The 19385-nt window shown below is 30.5% G+C and overlaps 1 protein-coding gene across 4 annotated transcripts in view; it reads left to right on the forward strand.

Annotated features, from left to right (window-relative positions):
* Window positions 1-6995: 6995 nt before the first annotated feature.
* The window catches only part of LOC134715165 (neuroglian-like), a 117688-nt gene continuing 105298 nt past the window's right edge, over window positions 6996-19385 (forward strand). For all 4 annotated transcript variants that reach the window (XR_010106617.1, XR_010106615.1, XR_010106618.1 and 1 more), the window contains exon 1: window positions 6996-8238. The gene's annotated coding sequence lies outside the window, so the exon portion shown is untranslated. The remainder of the gene's footprint in view (window positions 8239-19385) is intronic.

Below are 19385 nucleotides of genomic sequence, written 5' to 3' on the forward strand. Positions count from 1 at the left end.
CTTAATCATCAGGATTGGACTGGATCGAAACGCTTAGCTAGCAAAGATGCTTTTTATGCCCTTTTATGGGCATTATGTGTTCTGGTCTGTGCGTCTGTCCGTCTGTTTGTTTTTCTGTCTGTTCGTTTGACTGTCTGTTCGTCTGTCTGTCCCGCTTCAGGTTAAAGTTTTGGTTAAAGGTTTTTGGTCGAGGTAGTTTTTGAAGAAGTATAAACTTAGTACAAATATTCCCCATGATATGATTTTTCTAATTTGAATGCCAAATTAGAGATTTCCCCCCATTTTCACAGTCCACTGAACATAGAAACTGATAGTGAGGATGGGGCATTTGTGTATTCAGGACATTCTTGTTTTGTCTATAACTCCCTCTTGTCCTTGTTAGATGTTAAGTATGAATTTTATATTCAATATATTGATAGCAAAAGCATAAAACTCTGATAGTCTGAACAGAGAGAAGCTTACTTAGTTCTCTATACCCTTTATTGTGTTAAGGTTTTAGGGTTGCTTAGCTTGATTTCTCTCTTATAATATGTATATACATATTCATTCCAATAACCTTTGCTGTCAGAATCAGTTAATATATAGCTTAATTTTGTTTCCTTCTATAATTTGAAAAATTGAGCAGTATTCATCCAATTTGGTAAATGAGGAAAGAACCTGCTTCTATTACTGGAATCAATCTATATTATAAGCCCAACAAATGTCACTCGTAATTAACACTTAGGATATTATTTGTCAAAAAGTTCACATTTCATCAGGAAAAAGGAAGGTCTAAATTGATTGTGAAATATAACTTTTGGTTTGTTATACACTGTAATGAGACACTTGTCATTTTATGGTTTTATTAAGCTTAATTTTACCGATATTGAACATTTTCTTGAAAGAATGATTTTAGAGATATAAGTGGGATTTGGAAGATCTTTAGTGAGTATTTGACAGGAAGCAATCCATTGCTACTATTGGGAGTTATAATAAATAACACATGATTTACAAGATTCCCTCAACGAAAGCCATGTGACTTTTATAGGCTGTAGGGATTTCTAACGAATGGTTCGTAAATGGTTATTTATATGTCAGATTTCCTGTTTTCTCTAATCTTTTCACCTTTTACAACTGTAGGTAATAATCCCAGGAAGTGAATGTTAATTAAACCCCATGGAATATAAGTTGTTCAAGGTTGAATACAAAATAGGTTAATTTAGGCTTTGTTGCATTTATATAAGGGGATGAACATTTGATTTTTTTTTGCCCCCACCGTAGTGGAGGAAGCATCAGTTTCTGTCCCTGTTTGCGGTACATATGAACGTATATCACAAAATTGGTTTTCGTTTGATAACTTTAGTTTCAATGCCTTTTCATGAATCTGATGTACAGTAGTTGTCGTTTGTTCATGTAATATATACGTGTTTCTCGTTTCTCGTTTCTCGTTTTGTTTATATAGATTAGACCCTTGGTTTTCCCCGTTTGAATGGTTTTACACTAGTAATTTTAAGGCCCTTTATAGCTTGTTGTTCGGTGTGAGCCAAGGCTCCGTGTTGAAGGCCTAGGCCGTACTTTAACCTATAATGGTTTACTTTTTAAATTGTTATTTGGATGGAGAGTTGTCTCATTGGCACTCACACCACATCTTCCTATATCTCTTTAATAAATGTTATGAAACCTATACTCAATGCAAATTGCCACAAAACACAGATGAAGTTTGAATTTTGGTGGCATCACTTTTACTGTTCTAGAGTGATGCACCTTTACAAATTTGATTGTTTTTGTTTTGGGGGGAGGGAGTGGTATGAAGTCACTTTGATAATGAATAACCTGACATGGTAAGAACTTCAATAACTTTGCTCAATACAGGATAAAAATCATCAATCTGCAACAATTAATGCAGGAACAAATGTTTACAAAAATAAAAATAAATTGACAGGAAGCAAGAAAGTTGAATTCTGATCTAGATGTCCTTTAGACCTGAGAAAAACTATCATTGAAATGAAAAACAACTAATTACTCTTTGCTCTTGGAATAGTATAAAGACATTACATATTTCTACCCTTAACACAAGTATTCGCCATTCAAAACTTAAAAAACAGAGTGAAAGAATTACTAAGTTTAAAAATAAGAATGACCAATGTTGATACAAATATCTTCTTCCTTTAAGGGAGGTCCAAACCATACTTTTAAGATGACTATTTTGATTGAAACAAAAAATTCTCTGAAGATGATATTATCAAGAAGCTGTTTCTTGATTGACCACATATTTGTTACATGTTGCATTAGTTTTCAAAAGAATTATCAACATTCCTACAGGAACCAACTTATTCCTTTATTCATAAGAGGCAAAATTCATACTGGAGTTTCTTATGAGGTATAGAATATTCCACTATATAGATGATGTGCTCTCACTGTATAATTCCAAGTTTGATGAAATTGTTGTATCCATCTATCAAATTGTTTTTAAGATAAAGGAAACCACTTTTTTTTGTAGAAACATTCCAGCAGGGCTTACATATGAAGTACAGTGTACATGTATATATCCTTTAGTTGATCAAATAGTTAAAAGACTGTGTTTCTCATCATAATTTTCTATTGAAAGGGTTGCTGCTTGCAAGGAAGCTACTAAACCAAGAGGTAAAGTTAATGTCATCCCATCTACAATGTATGATGACACAGCCGACCATCCAAGATGGCCGCCATGGGTAAACATAGAACAATGAGGTTAAATGTAGATTTTAGCTAATATATCTGAAATCAAAGCATTTCCAGAAAATCTGACAGGATAAAATTGTTTATCAGGTCAAGATCTATCTACCCTGAATTTTTCAGACAAATCGGACAACCCATTGTTGGGTCACTGCCCCTGAATTGATAATTTGAAGGAAATTTGCAGGTTTTGGTTATCTTATAATTATAGATAGAGATAAACTGTACACAGCAATCATGGTCAGCAAAGTAAGATCTACAAATAAGGCAACATGATCAATATGGTCAATTGACCCCTCAAGGAGATATTGTCCTTTATAGTAAATTTATGGAAAATAGCAGGTAACTGACACAGGCTCCTTGGAGCCTCTAGTTTGTTTGATTTTTAAAGATGTACCCATTGATAATGGCCTCATTTTGTTTTTAACTACCCATACATTTTAAAATTTTGTATACTATAATATTTGAGGAATTTATCCATTTTGAAATAGAAAAAAAAGATCAACTATTTTCTATTAACGAGTCTGTAAGTGACATTCTGTAATTTACAGAAGACATATTTTAGAATAACAAAATAGAAGTTCTTTTGTATGGTATTCTGCTCAGGACCAAAAGATCGTCAATGTCGGACTCTTCGGATGACGAATTTATATCTTCTTCTTGATTATTTTCCACAAGTAACGGCTCAAACTGATACGGTCGAATATCTAAACTTTGAGAATTGCCTTGTAAACTGCTGTCAACACCGTCCATTGTTTAATTACGCAAAAATGCGATGTACTTCGTCCATATTGAGACATTTTCTCAGCTTGTATCCAGTGACGTCACCACGATCACGTGACCGGTATCTCATTAAAAATCAAAGATGACGACAAGCGCTGGATTCTTTGACCATAAAAAGTTATTTTAATGAGGTTTTGACAAGAAAAATTAATTATAATATACTTTTTTACCAATTTGAATTGATTAATTAAAAAAAAAAAAAATTGTGTCACGTCTCCTTTAAACCCATACCAATTAGGGTTAATATCATTACTATTCTTAGGTGTTGTTTTGACAGTGAACATAAAACTGAGGACAGTCTAGCTATTGTCTGAGTTTATACTTTGAAATGTTCTGTAAAGATATGATTTGATTGGACTATTTCAGACAATAACTAACTTTGATTTCTACAAATAAGTATGTTATTATTGCCCTGGAGATATCTTTGTTAACATCAAGAAATGTATATTGAATTAAAGATAAAACCGGTCCTGTCTGACACATACTAACTGATCATTAATTGAATTGTCCAGTCGGCACGAGGCGCAGAAGTATCCTTTCCTTAGACTTATAAAAGGAAATTTGATTTCCTTGTCATTTTGAGTTCACAATTATGTACGAGGAACATAATTTAGATATAAAAACTAGACTATTATGAATATTATTAATATATAACTACCATGTAAGAATATGAAGCGATGCAATATTTATGTCATTATTTTATTGGAGACATAGTACCAAATTGTAGTCTATGATATAGAAATATGATGACTTTCATATCTGACAATAATTATTCAGTTTAGATAGAAACTTTCCTGGTAAACAAATGATGTATATAAAACAGCAGTTGATAGGTAAATGTATCTTCCCTCTAATAATAGTATAAATTGTTTTTTTATTATTGTGAACTGTATTTTCAATACTGCCTCTGTAGTTGAAGTTCAAAACCAAAACCAAAAAAATAATTAAGGCAACACACCACACAAGAAACATATGAATAAAACTTTTTGGTAAATTTGCCTAGATGTGGTATTATTGTCAACTATCCAAAATAGTCCATATAATGGGTATTAAGCAATAAAAGGTCACCATTCAGCCTTCAACAAGGAGCAAAAACATATACCATAAAGCAAGCAATTTATAAAATGCCCAACATGACAAAATGTGAAATAATGCAAAAAAAAACCAAAACCCCAAAAAACAGGGACCTGCTTTCTGACAAACTAAGAAAGGAAAAATAGATATAATATACAGTAACCAATGACAACCACTTGGCTTGAGACGGGTATATCAGAAATCTAGCAGGGATAGATATATTTGGTAGCTCTCAACCACCCCTAAACTTTAACAATGGTGTTACATTACAACATAAAAGTTTAAGCTTTCTCACCTGAATATAATTAATTTTCACACCTAACAAATGACGAAAAACCTGCAGGTAAAAAGTGAAATCACAAAAATACTGAACTCAAGAGAAAAATTCAAAAAGGAAAGTCCCTAATCCAATGGCATAATCAAAAGCTCAAACATATCAAACAAATGGAAAACAACTGTCATATTTCTGACTGGGTACAGGCATTTTCTTATGTAGAAAATGATGTATTAAATCTGGTTTTAAAGCTAGCTAAACCTCTCAATTGAATGACAGTTAAAATAAATAAACCACAAATTTAAAGGACTTCGAAGTGAAAAAATCATCTATCATCTGTAAACAATATAAACCAGTACAGTAATTTTATATTTGCTTTGTATCTTTGTAGATTTATAACAGATGAATGGATCAGTCTACTACTACTAAGTGGACAATAAATATGGTTTTATCATAGAGGTATAACTGGGGGAAAAAATATAGGCCTCAGTATGCTTCAATTTGAAATTAGCCCATCATGGTTTATCTTTGAGTAACGACTGGACAAGAATTCTCTGACTTCTCCTTGGGAAATCAGCATGGGTCATGATAGATTGTGGCTCATCAGAACTGTAATGACTTGACCAAATTCATACTGCCTTCCATGGAGTCTCAGCATGGTTCATCAAAGAATGTGGCACATCCTACAGGGAAAAGACCAGCTTTCCCCTTGAGAAATCAGCATGATTTGTTATGGAGTATATTGATCATCATGGCTCCTCTTCCAGGAACTGAGTGCAGGAATGATGCAAAAAATGGGGTATTTATTAATTGCATGTATAATGTGTTCTATAACATATTTATACGTTGTTTTTTTGATTTGCTTTCACAATGGAGCAAACACAATGAAAATATGCATGAACCAGTAGAAATTGCATTATAGTTTCATAATAAAGAAATTGTCATTTTAAGTAAAGAGAATAGAGCCAATTATATACTGGTAATGTAAAATAAGACTATCTACAATTTGTCAACATTGAAGGGTAATCCATGTTAATTATGATCCCTACAGAGTAATTAAAACATGATTTATGGTACTGATTATCGGACATTTTTTTTTAAATTGATGGTAAAATCATACACAACACAATCTAATGACAAATGAAGTATGGGATGAGTTAGTAAATTCTTTTCTTATGCCTCAGAGATTTCAACACTCAACAATAAAATAAAAAAAGTTTGACTTTTGAATGCCTATATGTCTGTGCTGTTGATAGTTTTATAATGATGTTTTCTGCCATTTGTTTTGTGAGTACATTTGTCTTTGTTGAGGTGTTAGATTAGATTCAATCTGTGAATTGAAGCGCTAAAGTTTATGTCTTCCGCTAAAAACGTACTGGTTCAGCTGTAGAGAAAAAGGTTTAAAATGACAGCTTTTATTTAATCCCTGAAATGCTAAGAAATACATGTAGTAGAATTTTTCAATCATTATGTATTAATGCATGCTAATTGAAAGAGTGTATCAGGGCCTTAAATGCCGACCGGCATGAAGAGGATAGGTGAGGTGAGGCTAATTGATGCTCACTTAAACATATAGTATTTTTGTAAATTAAATATAACAATAACCCAAAAGATATTTTTCTCTGATCATTGTCTTTGAATAATACGTTATGTGGCAAAACAAATATTTTAGTAGGTTTAAAATCTAAATATTAATGCAAATATCTTAAATTCTGACAATTTTCCTAAGAAAATTGATGGACTGCAGCAAATATGTTAGAGAAATGCAAAGATATAATCACTCATATCTGACTGAATTCTAAATGGTAAACACCTGAGGCTAATATTTAATAGATTTGTAATATTTTGTGATTTTCAAATTCAAAGGAGAAAAGAAAATGGTTTATCCTTCTGTTTTCTTATGCTGAATTTACAGAATAATTTTTAAAACTGAAACTGTTTGTATTTTTGTGCATTGAAACTGTATAAGAAATGGCATAAACACTTGTAATTACAAAATAATTGTGGAAAAAGCATTTCATGAGTTATCTCCCATAGGTTAGAATGATATCATATTTATTTTCATGCATTTACAAAGGTTATCTTAAGCTTATTTTTGCAAAGTACTCAATATTTTTAAAGAATACTTGACTGATAGTACGAAGTCATATGAAAATATATAAATGTTACAAAGACAACAAAGAGGTCAAAATCTTGGCTTAAGAACAGAAGGTCAGAAAAAACATGATGAAGCTGCATCACATATGTTATATTTTGATCAGATCATTTATATAAGAATACAAAACTTACAAAGAATTCCAGATCTATTATAAAGATTCTTTTGGGATTTCAGAACTAATGAATGCCTGGTGTATTGCATCTTGTCAATACATGTATTGCTCTTATGTAATAAGTTCTACCTCATTTACAAGTGAAATTATTCATGTATATATTACCCTTTCTACAATGCTTGTCTAGACAACAAAAAATTAAATGGAATGGCCCAACTTATACTGTATATAGAAACCTATTAATGAGATTATTAAAGTCAAAAATGTCGGGAATGATGCTATGGTTTTTGTCTAAACAATAGCTTCTGTAAACTCAATCAGAATCTGAAGGAAAGGAAGTCGTAACTAAGAAAATAATGACCACGCCAGATATATGTCCGAATTCAGAATAACATATACACCCCACAAGCTGTGCACCAGTAGTGCATAAACTGGAACTTTTTCAAAACTTATTTGTTATGTTTATCAAGATAATGTTTGTTTAGTTTCCTCAAGTATGTATAACTTATGTATAAATAAAGTTTGTAGTGCTTAATGAAGATATATTGTGCATTTCGTGGAGGTTAATTTTCAAAATCTTGTTTAGATCTTTGTAGTGCTGTGAAGTTGTGCAAAATTAATTACTGAAAAATATGTGAATACATGTGTTTTCTTTTTTGTTTACTGTAAAAAGGTAGTTGTTGTCAATTATCGTTAGTGCAGAATAAGACATGTATATACCCATGTGATAGTGGTGGTTTACAGTGGTGCCAAGTCGTATGATTGGTGTAGAACATCATTGATATAGTTAATACAATGTTAGTATGATTTGTATTACAGATCTATGATTTACTATCCTGTACTGGAGAAATATTCCCTGAGTGAGATAGTTACATCCCATTACATTAGAACATGGCAAGCTTGATGGCAAGTTAATGTGGACAATACTGTTAATTCTCACTGCGAGTGTAGTCAGAGAATGTAGAGATCTGGATTGAACATTGTCACTTCACGTGTTTATATCGTTCACTACGTTCCTGACTCGTGACATAACAGATAAAAACCTTACAGCATATACTCTATACACTTAGTTTTATTTAGTGACAGTTCTTTGGAAATATAGGATTAACAGATATATGTATATATAGGAAGTTCTTTGTAAAGGTAAGATTTATCTAAGTATTTGCCTCGATTGTTATATAATAAGCAGAGTCTTTATTTTTTACATTTTAATTATGATCACTTCCTTCTCGCTCATTAAGCAAAATGAATCATTATATAAAATTCTTAATTTACCGGATTTAAAGTCTGTTAATTGCTTAAGGCCATGAATCTTAGACTAATGTGATTTTAAGTAAGTATCTACTTTTACAGTAGACTGAAATCTAATTTCATCAGAAGTCAGCTAATAGGTGATTTTAGAAATTCAATTTAGTGTTTCCCCATTTCTTTAAACTGTAAGAGTTACCTCCCTTTTTTGAAGTAACAGCATATATTTGTTATTAAAATAATACACAAGTCAAGTTTATAACAACATTCATTTAATATTTTCAATCAAAGAAGAACCCTTTCCTCCATTGAATTATTTTTTTGCATGCTCGATTCGCATAGGATTTTTCAGTATTAATGCACTGCGAAAAACAAATATTTCTGACATCAAATAAATTGAAGTCAGATATTCCTATAATATTCCTTTTCATATTGGATACAAATTTTATTAAGTCTACTGCAGACACTTTGTAGTCTAAGCGTTTCAACTGAGGTACTGTACAGGCGTCAAAAGGCGACATTATGGAGTAAAGGGGGTGGCATCTAGGCGTCACTATGGAGGAAAGGGTTAAAAAATTTAAGCATCAGTTGAGTTTGTTAAAATTACAACATGGCCCAACGATGTTCAAAAAAGAGCAAAGATTGATAATAAAGAAGTGAAAAGGACCAAAAAGAACCAAACAAAAATTCAACTTTGATGGTAAATTTTGAAGGGTAAATGTAGTTAAAAACAATTGCTCATTTATAAATACAAGTAGTAATATTTTTTGTTTTATTTGTAAAAATAAATGATCTTTTATTATTATTCAAAGATTTGAATCTTTTTATGAAAATATTTATGTTACTGTGGTTTCACTAATATTCGTTGAATACTAATTTTCGTGGATTTCCTGAGTACAGGGGAACCACGAATTTAAATATTCAATGTATTACAAATTTTCTAATAAATGTATGCAAACATTACCAAAACCAAGAAATTAAATATCCATGAATATGGTAGTTTTCTTCAATCCACAAAAATTGGTACCCATTAAAATTAACGAATTTGCAGTATTGCATTTATAATTTTCGAAATAGTTATATCATACTAGTACATGTAGTACTACTAGTAGTTACCCCATACTTTCCCACGATATTTAAGGTAGATTTAACTAAACTATTCCTTGGCTTGAAACCTTCCACATTCATGGCTTGATACCTCACTCTATATCAATTATTTGTTAGTCAAGTCAGATACTATGCAAAATACAAATTCACCTGAATGAGTTTTATGGTTCTTCAAAATATTGACTTAGGATTCAGTCAGTTTTACAATCAGATGATTACACAAATATGTTTTAAGAGTGATAAATATGATCTTCTACTTGATGAAATTGATTTATTTTGAAATTCTAAAATGTATTGAATACATATTACAGATTCTGCAGACAAATTTCGGAAAACTACAAAAAAAAATAATTCTGGATACAAAAATATATTTCTGGTTCTTACTTTAATTAAAATGTAACTATGAAACTCTGAAAAGAGAGGCAGATGCACTGTTTACTGTTTATTCACTATAGATTAGGTGTTTACAAATAAAGACTTCATATGGGATATTGTAATATAATTTGACATTGAATATACATGTATTTATATGATAAATATGGATTCTACCACTGCATCGAGTGTGATACCATATTTATCCTCTTGAGACAGTTAAATTTTAAAATTTAAAAGGCAACAGCTCGCTTAGTGTTTTAAAAAATATTTAAAATTTAACTGTTGAGAGTGGATAAATAATTACATGAGATTCGATGTTGGAGTCTGTTTCTCTGATGATTTTTATCAATATTCAGGCAAACTAATGATCTGCAAAAAGTGTGTTCTTTCTATATGACATCATCAGGTACGGTTGCATAATTGCTGTTTTAAGAAATGATTTGGTTGTATGTTGATGACAAGAGATGTCTCATTATTTTCCCAAAACAAATTACTAAAAACATATGAAAAATGTCAAACAAGTTGGTCCTCGTCTCATCCGATATATTCTATATTCATTACAACTCTTTTTCTGATAGAAGGCCACTGTGTGTGTGTATTAAATACAGCTGGTTCAATAATTGGCATTAAAATATTTCATACATATGTTATTTTTTCGATATTTTATCCCGAAAGAAGCATTGTGTACAGTGTTTAGCTGACCACATAAATCCCTATGTACAGTGCATAGTTAAGTTGTTTTACACCGTACACAAAAACTTTATTTTCACTTGTTTATTACCCAAAAAGTTACAATGAATGAGTAATCACAGGTAGATTTATGATTGGTAACTTTTACTTTCGCCCTGTATTAGGTTTCGTTCAGATAAAACATGTAAATGTCTCAACAACTGTATCGAAACTGAAAATTAGTGTTGAAATTCACAACTATTTGCACACAAACAAGTTAATTGTTCTTATAAGAATATCAAAGTTGTTTTATGAATAGGAAAATTTGATGTTAAAATTATTTGGGAGCAGGAATTTCAAATGTTGAGAAATGTACATTGAATATTGATAAAGCAAAACAAAGATCTTTGTTACCTGCCCACTTGGTTAGTACCTATATCCGCTGTCCTGATGATACAGGGTGATTATGTCAGGAAAAGGATAAATCTTGTACATTGTTTTGTAAGAATTAGAGAAACAGTTATACATGGTTGTAAAAAAAAAACTTAGCAAATATACATCTGCACAGAAGCAAATTAGCCACCCCTTAGTGGGATTCAAATCCTTTAAGGCACATGTCTCAGAAAAAATTCATATATACCTTAATATAAGATTATATTATATGAATATTTTTTTTTTTAGACAAGTCAGCTTGTGATTTTAAACAATGCTTTTATGACAACTTGATCTGCTCGCATATATATCTATAATTATTATGAAAAGAATACTGTGTTAACTACCAGTATATGAAAGCACAAAAGTCAATATCCTTTTAAAATTTATCTCAGTAGAATTTTTTTTATAAAGTGAAAAATAGCTTATTATACCCAAGGCTAATGAAACTATTTTTTTTCAAGAAAAATTACTTAACCTTGTAATGTTGAGAAGACTTATTTTATGAAGTTTATGAAATATTAAGTCTGACAGAAAATGAACTGGAAAACTTCATCAGAACTGACACTGTATGTTATAAAGTGGATTCTGTTTTAGTTACAATAACAGGATTGTATATATATATAGAGTCAGCATTGATCTTTTAAATGTTAGAAGTTAAAACAATGTGGAAGTTGATGGATAGCTTTCTAAGGTTGTGGTTATATTGACTCTTTCCATTTAGTTATTGAATTTTAGAGAAATTGCTTTTTTGTGAGAACTTTTTTGCTGGAATTTGTAATGAGAAAACATTTATAAAACTATAGGCATCTTCTTGTTTCAGGAAATATCTAGATATAAGTTGAAAAAAACTTATTTAGATACACATTCTTTCTAAGATTTTTTTTCTGTAGTAAGTGCTGGCAATTCATTCATGTTTTTTTTCTCACAGTGATGCAAACATTTTGATCTGATATAGATCTATATAAATTTTAAATCATTTACGAATGTTATTAAAATGATGTAAATGCAATAGAATTGAGAATGGAAATGGGTAGACTTATTCGATGTTCCACTTCAAAAGTTGCCTAGTTTCGGGGCCCAGACTCCCCACTTTTCAAATTCCAGGATCACCATCTGAAATATGTTATTGCACTAAAGTTTTTATAAACACTTGGCTTTATTTGTAAATCATGTATATTTAAAAAAGCTTTTAGTGTTTCATGAAGAAAAAAACACTGTTGTAAGTGTCTTGGTGACAAGAGATTGATTTTATTTTCATTTAAAGTACATTACACTAAATAACATATTAGAAATGTGGAACTGAAGCAGTATAAAAAAGATGTCTAAATCCTATTTGTTAAATTGTTGAAGTGTTTCTCTTTCCACTTTTATCATAATAAAATGTAAGTCTTCATTAAAAATCATCAATATTTGATAAAATTTCTGATATAGATCTTAATATACAAAAGTTTATTCTAAGTCCTTAGTTTATAATGGAATTAGTTAAAAATGATATGTCCAATTACCATAAAGCTTAATGTAGTAATGACACAGACTGGGCAGGAAATTAGATAATTAAATCAGTTCCTATCGAGAAACTGTTGTATACCTATAAAAAAGTGAAACTGAAGTGCTAAGAAACAGTGTGAGGAATCTGTTATCCCTTTAAACCAGTAATAAGCATCAGAGGAAATGCACTGTGTAGATCTGCTTAGCCCTTCAAACTTTTAATAAGCACCAGAGGTGATATATTGAGACAACATATGTTTTGAATGATGTATCTTGTGAAGGATAAGTGTTTATTTTCTCAGCAGGAATAAATACAATTCAGATGTCAAAAATGCTTTTCACTAGTTATATACAAAGCATTTGTAGCTTTAAAATCTGTCTTTGATGAAAAAGTAAGATTTTCAATTATATTCGAAGGTCAAATAGGTACACTTCGGAAATGATTAGATGGGATTTTCTATAGACCAAAACTCAGCCAGAATTTAAAGTTAAAAAAAGAGGGAAGTAAAAGTTAACAACTAGATTCAGTGAAAGTTCCCTTTGAAATCTTGAAATGTCAATTGCGCTTCAGATAGGAAGAAAATTTTATAAAATCATAAATTGTAAAATCCATGGAAAAGTTTGGGAAACGTGATATATTGAAGAAAATTGCTTCTATGGAATTCCTGCAAACAATCTTTGATGACAGACTTCATGCCCTTACTAAAAAAAATAGAAATTCAAAATTATAATGAACAGTTACTATGGTAAATTTTATAGAAGAAAAACAATTGATAGGAATTGCAATATGGTTCAAATTTTAAGTTTAAAACTTCAATGATTAAGATATTAAGTATTGAGGTCTTAATAACAGTCTGAAAAAATGAGTATCAATTTTATATGGACATTCTGAGCTTAGTCATGTTAGTGGTAGTCGAATACTGCACCACTCATTAACATTCCTAACTTGATTGTGTTTGCCAGTCTGAAACAGCATTATAAATTAATGTTATTAGTTATTCTGATATCTTACAGTTACCACTTCGAGTTGTTACATGTGGCAGACTTTTGAGTCCTTAATTTAGCAATTTGTCAATTGTGTACCTTGGTAACTTGTAAACTTACAATAATTTCCAGAAAGATTTAATGAATCAAGCACCATTCACTTACATACATATATGTAGACCGAATTCTTCTGTCCCTATAATGCATATATTTTCTAATTTATGTTTGCTTTTTATTGCTTTTGCTATTTTCTAAAAAAAAGTTTTAGTGCAATATACATTGCACAAAAAAAATAAAAAAAATAGCAAAATCAGAATTATTCCGTCTAACCAATATGAGCAGGCGGTATTGGTGAGCAAAAATGCTAACGACTCTTTCATTCATAGAAAAAGACCATTTTTTTGGAATTCCTTTATTTAATCCTAGGATTATTTATATTTATGACTTTATACAAATTTTAATGATAAAGTTTTATGAATTCTCAGCAGGAAACAATGCATTAAAAAATGAGGTTAAGTAGATTTGCAGTATTAATAAGAAATAATGTCTGAGAGCATGACATTAATAAGGTTTTTGGCGACACTGGATTATATTTATATTAAGTAGGTCAATTATAGAATAATAATCACTCAAGTAGGTTCTTCAAGTAATGTGCAATACACTTTAATATTCATTATACTTTTTAAATTAAAGTATGTAAAAACTGTAATGATAAACAATAGAAAGATAACTTGTGATAAAAAAAATTGAAATCATTGACACTTTTTGTGCCTAAAAGGTTCAAATGAAGAAAGTGGTGCCATTGTGACAATTTGCCTCATCTTCCATTAAAAGATTAAAATCAATGAAAATAAAAGTAAATCAGCCCTAAAAAAGTAAATGATTTTAATGATTCTATATAAAACAAATAAGACTAACACAAAATTATCTTGCCTATTGGTCTAAGAAGTTGAACTACTGTATCCAGACTGTATCACAAGCCTGTCAACACAGAGATTGGGAGTAAATAAACCTGCATGTGATAGGTGCATTCTTATCTTAATTGACTAGGATTGTCAGTTTTTTCTGATTGACAGTTAGTGGTTTTCACTTGTCACTCCATCAAAAAGATCTGACCACTTGTATATCCAACCATGTCCAAGGTGGTGTAAAAAAACTTATCCTGATTTAGAGTAATTTCTCGCAATTTGATTGGCGGATATTGTTCTAATAAGTTTCAGTACAACTTTTTATCACGTTAATTGGAATTATCTCTCTTATTTATAACATCAATTGGAATTATCTTCCTTATACCATTGACCTAAAAAAAAAAAAAAAAACCCAATTGAGTTGCTTTGTAATAATATTTTTTATTTTTCACAGTTTTAGATTTAATATCTAAAATAATTTGATTGATATTGTCCTTATATTGAATTTGAATATAATAATATGTAATATAACAAAATCAGGATAAATTTGTTACACAGTGTTCAATTGTTTTAATATGGAATTTAGCGGGTCAATAAAATTCATATCGGGTCTGGCTTCACCTCACCCGATATGAATTTTATTGACCCGATAAATTCTTGTATTAAAACAATTGCGCAATGTGTAACTAATAAACTATCAATCAATAAAAAAATTCCTGAAATTAAGTAACTGAGATCTCTCCCAACTTAACAAAGCCAAGTGAGAGATATGTTGCAGAAAAACTTATTGAATGTATACTATCTTAATGAACAATTATCATTCATACTTATGTTGCTGTGTTTGTCTACATGTGAATTATTTATTAAATATCAAAAGCTCAAAAGCTTTGAGAAAATTGTAGCTGCTTGTGGGTGGCATGTTAAACATTTTTTTTTATACATTAGTACCTTATAAATTTGATTAGATTTAGTCAGAATCTTGTTTGTTATCTTAACATGCAGATTTATTTCTATTTTATACAAAACTATGCAGCAGGTAGCCAAAATCAGCTGTTTATAACTGAGATTCTGTGATATCAAGGTGGAATTCTTCATAAATTGTAAATATCTTACAAGAAAGACATGAATACAGGTTTTGATAAACTGGTCCCAGAATTTATTTACTGTAGATTCATTTATTCCTGTGGGTTTAAATTTTCTTTGATTGCTGAAAACTTGCTGTTTCATCAGACATCTGATTTCGTTGATTTGCCCATCTCTGCATACAAAGCCTATTGAAAACATCTTATTTGTTGAACATTTAAATAAAGGGTTCACCTGTACACAGGGAAGATTAGTTATATAGCTAACTGTGTAACCCTCTTAAAATAAAATAAAGTATTGTTACCCATGAGACCCATGAAAATTGGTATCCAATGAAAAATAATGAATCCACAGTAAAAGTAGCTCATAGACCTATTGGCAGCCTTCGACTGTTGTCTGCTCTTTGGTTGTTGATTCTTTGACATATTCCCAATTTCCATTCTCGATTTTATTCAGCTTATAAGTAGCAACACCTCTTTTCATCTTTATGAATATATGTTTAATCATTTTACAGGGAAATACATATTCCTGCAACTGATCATTCCAAAAATATCTGAGAAATGATTCTTTTTGACATCAGAGATTGTGGGAAAGGTTAGAAAAGGGTAAAAACTTTTACAAATATAAGTACTCTCTTGTTAACAGCTGTTGGTTATAAACAAAAAATACCATGATCCTTTTTTCCTGAAAAGGGCTAACAGATCAAGGACAGTTAACAGTATATAAAAAAAAACATTGTGAAATGTCTCAAAAACAACAACACTGTATTTTTCTTCCAACTATCCTTTGTTTTGACTTATCACTTGACTTGCTAGGTATCTGATAATAAGGTGTTGATCATGACACCTATTTAGGAACAGTAGATAACAGGTATACAGTAGTTCCTATATAAATCTGATGCTGAGTGACATTGAATAGCCTAATCTGACCTCTAGCTGTCAGATATTGTTTATATTTACACATAATTATATATACCACACAGAGGGATATTATATCAAGGGGGCACACTTCTCATGGCAAGGGTTACCTATTATGTAGTAGTAAATCTGTCGTCTGCTGGGGATTATCTCAATAAAAGTCTATAAAACAGAGATAATTTACCATAAAGTGATGAGTAATGTGCATATTTTGATAACAACATCTTTGTGAACTCTTCCTTATTGTAGCAACTTATTAAATTTTTACAAACAAGCAAATGATACCAGTTGTAGGTTGCTCATTGTTGAGGGTCTTCCACAGGCACTTTATCTCTGAATTTTTTTGGTACCAATATTTACCTAAAAAAACAATGTATATAAAGGTATATTGTTAAACATTTTTCTGAGGTAATAAAGTGTTATTTTCAAGCAACATTTTTTGCCATTTTTATTTCACATGCAGCCCTAAAAAAGGTTTGTTATTCATCGTGTTTCTTGAAATCGGTAAAAAGATCAATGTGTGGGAAACTTTTAATTGTTTGTTCATCATGAAAGGGCAATATTATTTCGCGTTCTTCCGTGCAGATACCCACACTTTACTTCCTTTTTTTCAGTGACAAGTGCCTGTTGTTTCTTTATGAAAAGAAAAATACAACTTTATTTTTTTAGTTTCTCTTAAAATTATACCACCACAACTTTTAGATAATGTTGCATACTATTCCTTTGACAAGAAATTTGATGACATTTTTTACATTTTTTGCAACCATGTGTAAACAATTAAGCCAAGCAAGAAGTAGAATGAGTTTGTTGTATGTTGTAAGTAATTGCTTGACAATTTGTTGTTGACACTCGGAAGTTGACATAATAGCCTAGCGGTAGTCTGGTCACGGGTAGATGACTTGGCTAATGTCAGAATGTTACAATATAGTCTACAGCTATTGTTACATACAAAATATAATAATGCCTTTAGATTATTATGAACTTGTTAACTTTTTGATAGTTGATTTTTATTGATTTTATTTTTCTCAGCAGCAAAAGAATAAATGTACAGCTATACAATAGAAAATGCTATTTATTCTTGCTGTATGGATCAGGAGGCACAATAGATATGTTTTGTCAACTGATTTTATTCCAATTTTGAGGATAAAAAAATATTTTCGAATTAATTAATTGACTTTACAAATTTGTAAAAAGCTTTTGCAAAAATGTTCCATATTTTATTCTATTTCAAATTAAATAATCACACAATCAGAATCAGGAATCTTATATTCTGAATCCAACAAATTTGAAACAAGTACATTGTTCTATATCCTTTTTCTTTTTATAATGATCAATGGGACTGAGTTAGTTGTTTGGTAATCATAAGTAGCAATTTAAGATAACTGACCTATTACTGCAGTTATACTGGAAGAAATAATGAAAAAAAAAAATCTGTGTTTTCAAAATTCCAATGGGGAACTAACTTTATATAATTGTATCAATAAACCAATCTTTTGATTTGGTTTATTGAAAAAAAATATAAAGATAATTGAACCTGAGCAAAGGTAGATCCCTATTCAAACTTGACCTCTTTCAAGAATAAGTAAGGCCAGTGCATGAAAAAGTTTTCAGTAGAGTTAAAATTTGTTTTTTGAAACCATTGAATCTATTTATTGATGGTTTAAAAGAAAAAAAAAAACTGTTTTTAGCTTTCCTAATTATTTTCTTTGATATTTGTTTGTGGAGCCAAACTTTTTCCTGTTTTCTCATAGAATGACAGGTGATTACCAATAAATCTTTTACACCAAAGCCTACTGGTCATAAAACACTATTGCCAAATCCCAGAAAATTACTACATTCCAAATTTCATATACCACTTATATCTTGAACATTTGTGAAATAATTCCCCAACATTGCAACAATCAAAGAAAGATTAACCTTCTAGACAGCTAATCATAATATCCTTTGACCTGAGAATTATGGCTTAATTCTGTTAAATCTAGAACACACAGTGTGTGTAATTATGAGGAAAATTCTTACATTATGACGTATTGAAAAAACATCATTTTCCTGTCAGAAATAATTTCCAGATGTCCCTAGTGATAAAATATTTGTCATGGTTACAGTTTTCTCACAGTTGTAATGACATATTTTGGGATTTTTGTTCGTAGATTTGTTTACTTCAAGGATCTAGTGTCAAGGCTTAAGTTATTTTTAAAGCGTCAACAATTCTTTCATTATTTCTACCAGGTTTGAACTAAGGTTCACTTGTTCAGAGTTAAGAACATGATGAAAAGTAACTTCTCTTGTCAGTTATAGTAAAGAGGATGATAAGACTTTAATATTTAACCTTGTTTTTAAATTTCAAGTAAGAAAGTAATACCATTATGTTTATTTACTATTTTCCAGTTTGTTCTTTTTAATCAGGCCCTATTTGATAGGGTAACATGTTACAAATATAAAAAAAGAAGATGTGGTATGATTGCCAATGAGACAACTATCCACAAAAGACCAAAATGACACAGACATTAACAACTATAGGTCACCGCACAGCCTTCAACAATGAGCAAAGCCCATACCACAAAGTCTACAAAGTCTACCCAAATTATTTCAGTTTGCAAAGAATTCAATTCAAACTGGTGTTACGGTCACTCAGTCCTTAACTTGCAGAGAGGTGAAAGTTTTTTTGCTCAGTGTTGAAGGCCTAACTATGACTTTGCCTTTTTATGTATGGTTTTTGCTACATGCAAGTGTTATGGATGGATATTCTAAATCCTTTGTTTTTGTCTTTTACCTTTGGCATATTTGAGCTTCTTTCTTGAATACAGATGTATTTTTCCACCTTTTGATTGCTCTAAAGTAGAGAAAATTTCTATCAGAGGAAGAAAATAACGGAAATGAATCAGGAATTATTATTTATTGAGCACAAATGTTAAAGTCTGTTTTAGACTGGCCAATGTTATTTATTGAGCACAAATGGTATAGTCTGTTATAGGCCAGAAAGTTTGATCATTTCTGATTGTGATCACAGACATGTGGCAAAAATATTACAGATATTATTTTGCACTCATATTAAAAGAACTTTCAGTTCTTTAAT

The sequence above is a fragment of the Mytilus trossulus genome, chromosome 1 (assembly GCF_036588685.1).
Source record: "Mytilus trossulus isolate FHL-02 chromosome 1, PNRI_Mtr1.1.1.hap1, whole genome shotgun sequence".
Classification (NCBI taxonomy): Eukaryota; Metazoa; Mollusca; class Bivalvia; order Mytilida; family Mytilidae; genus Mytilus; species Mytilus trossulus.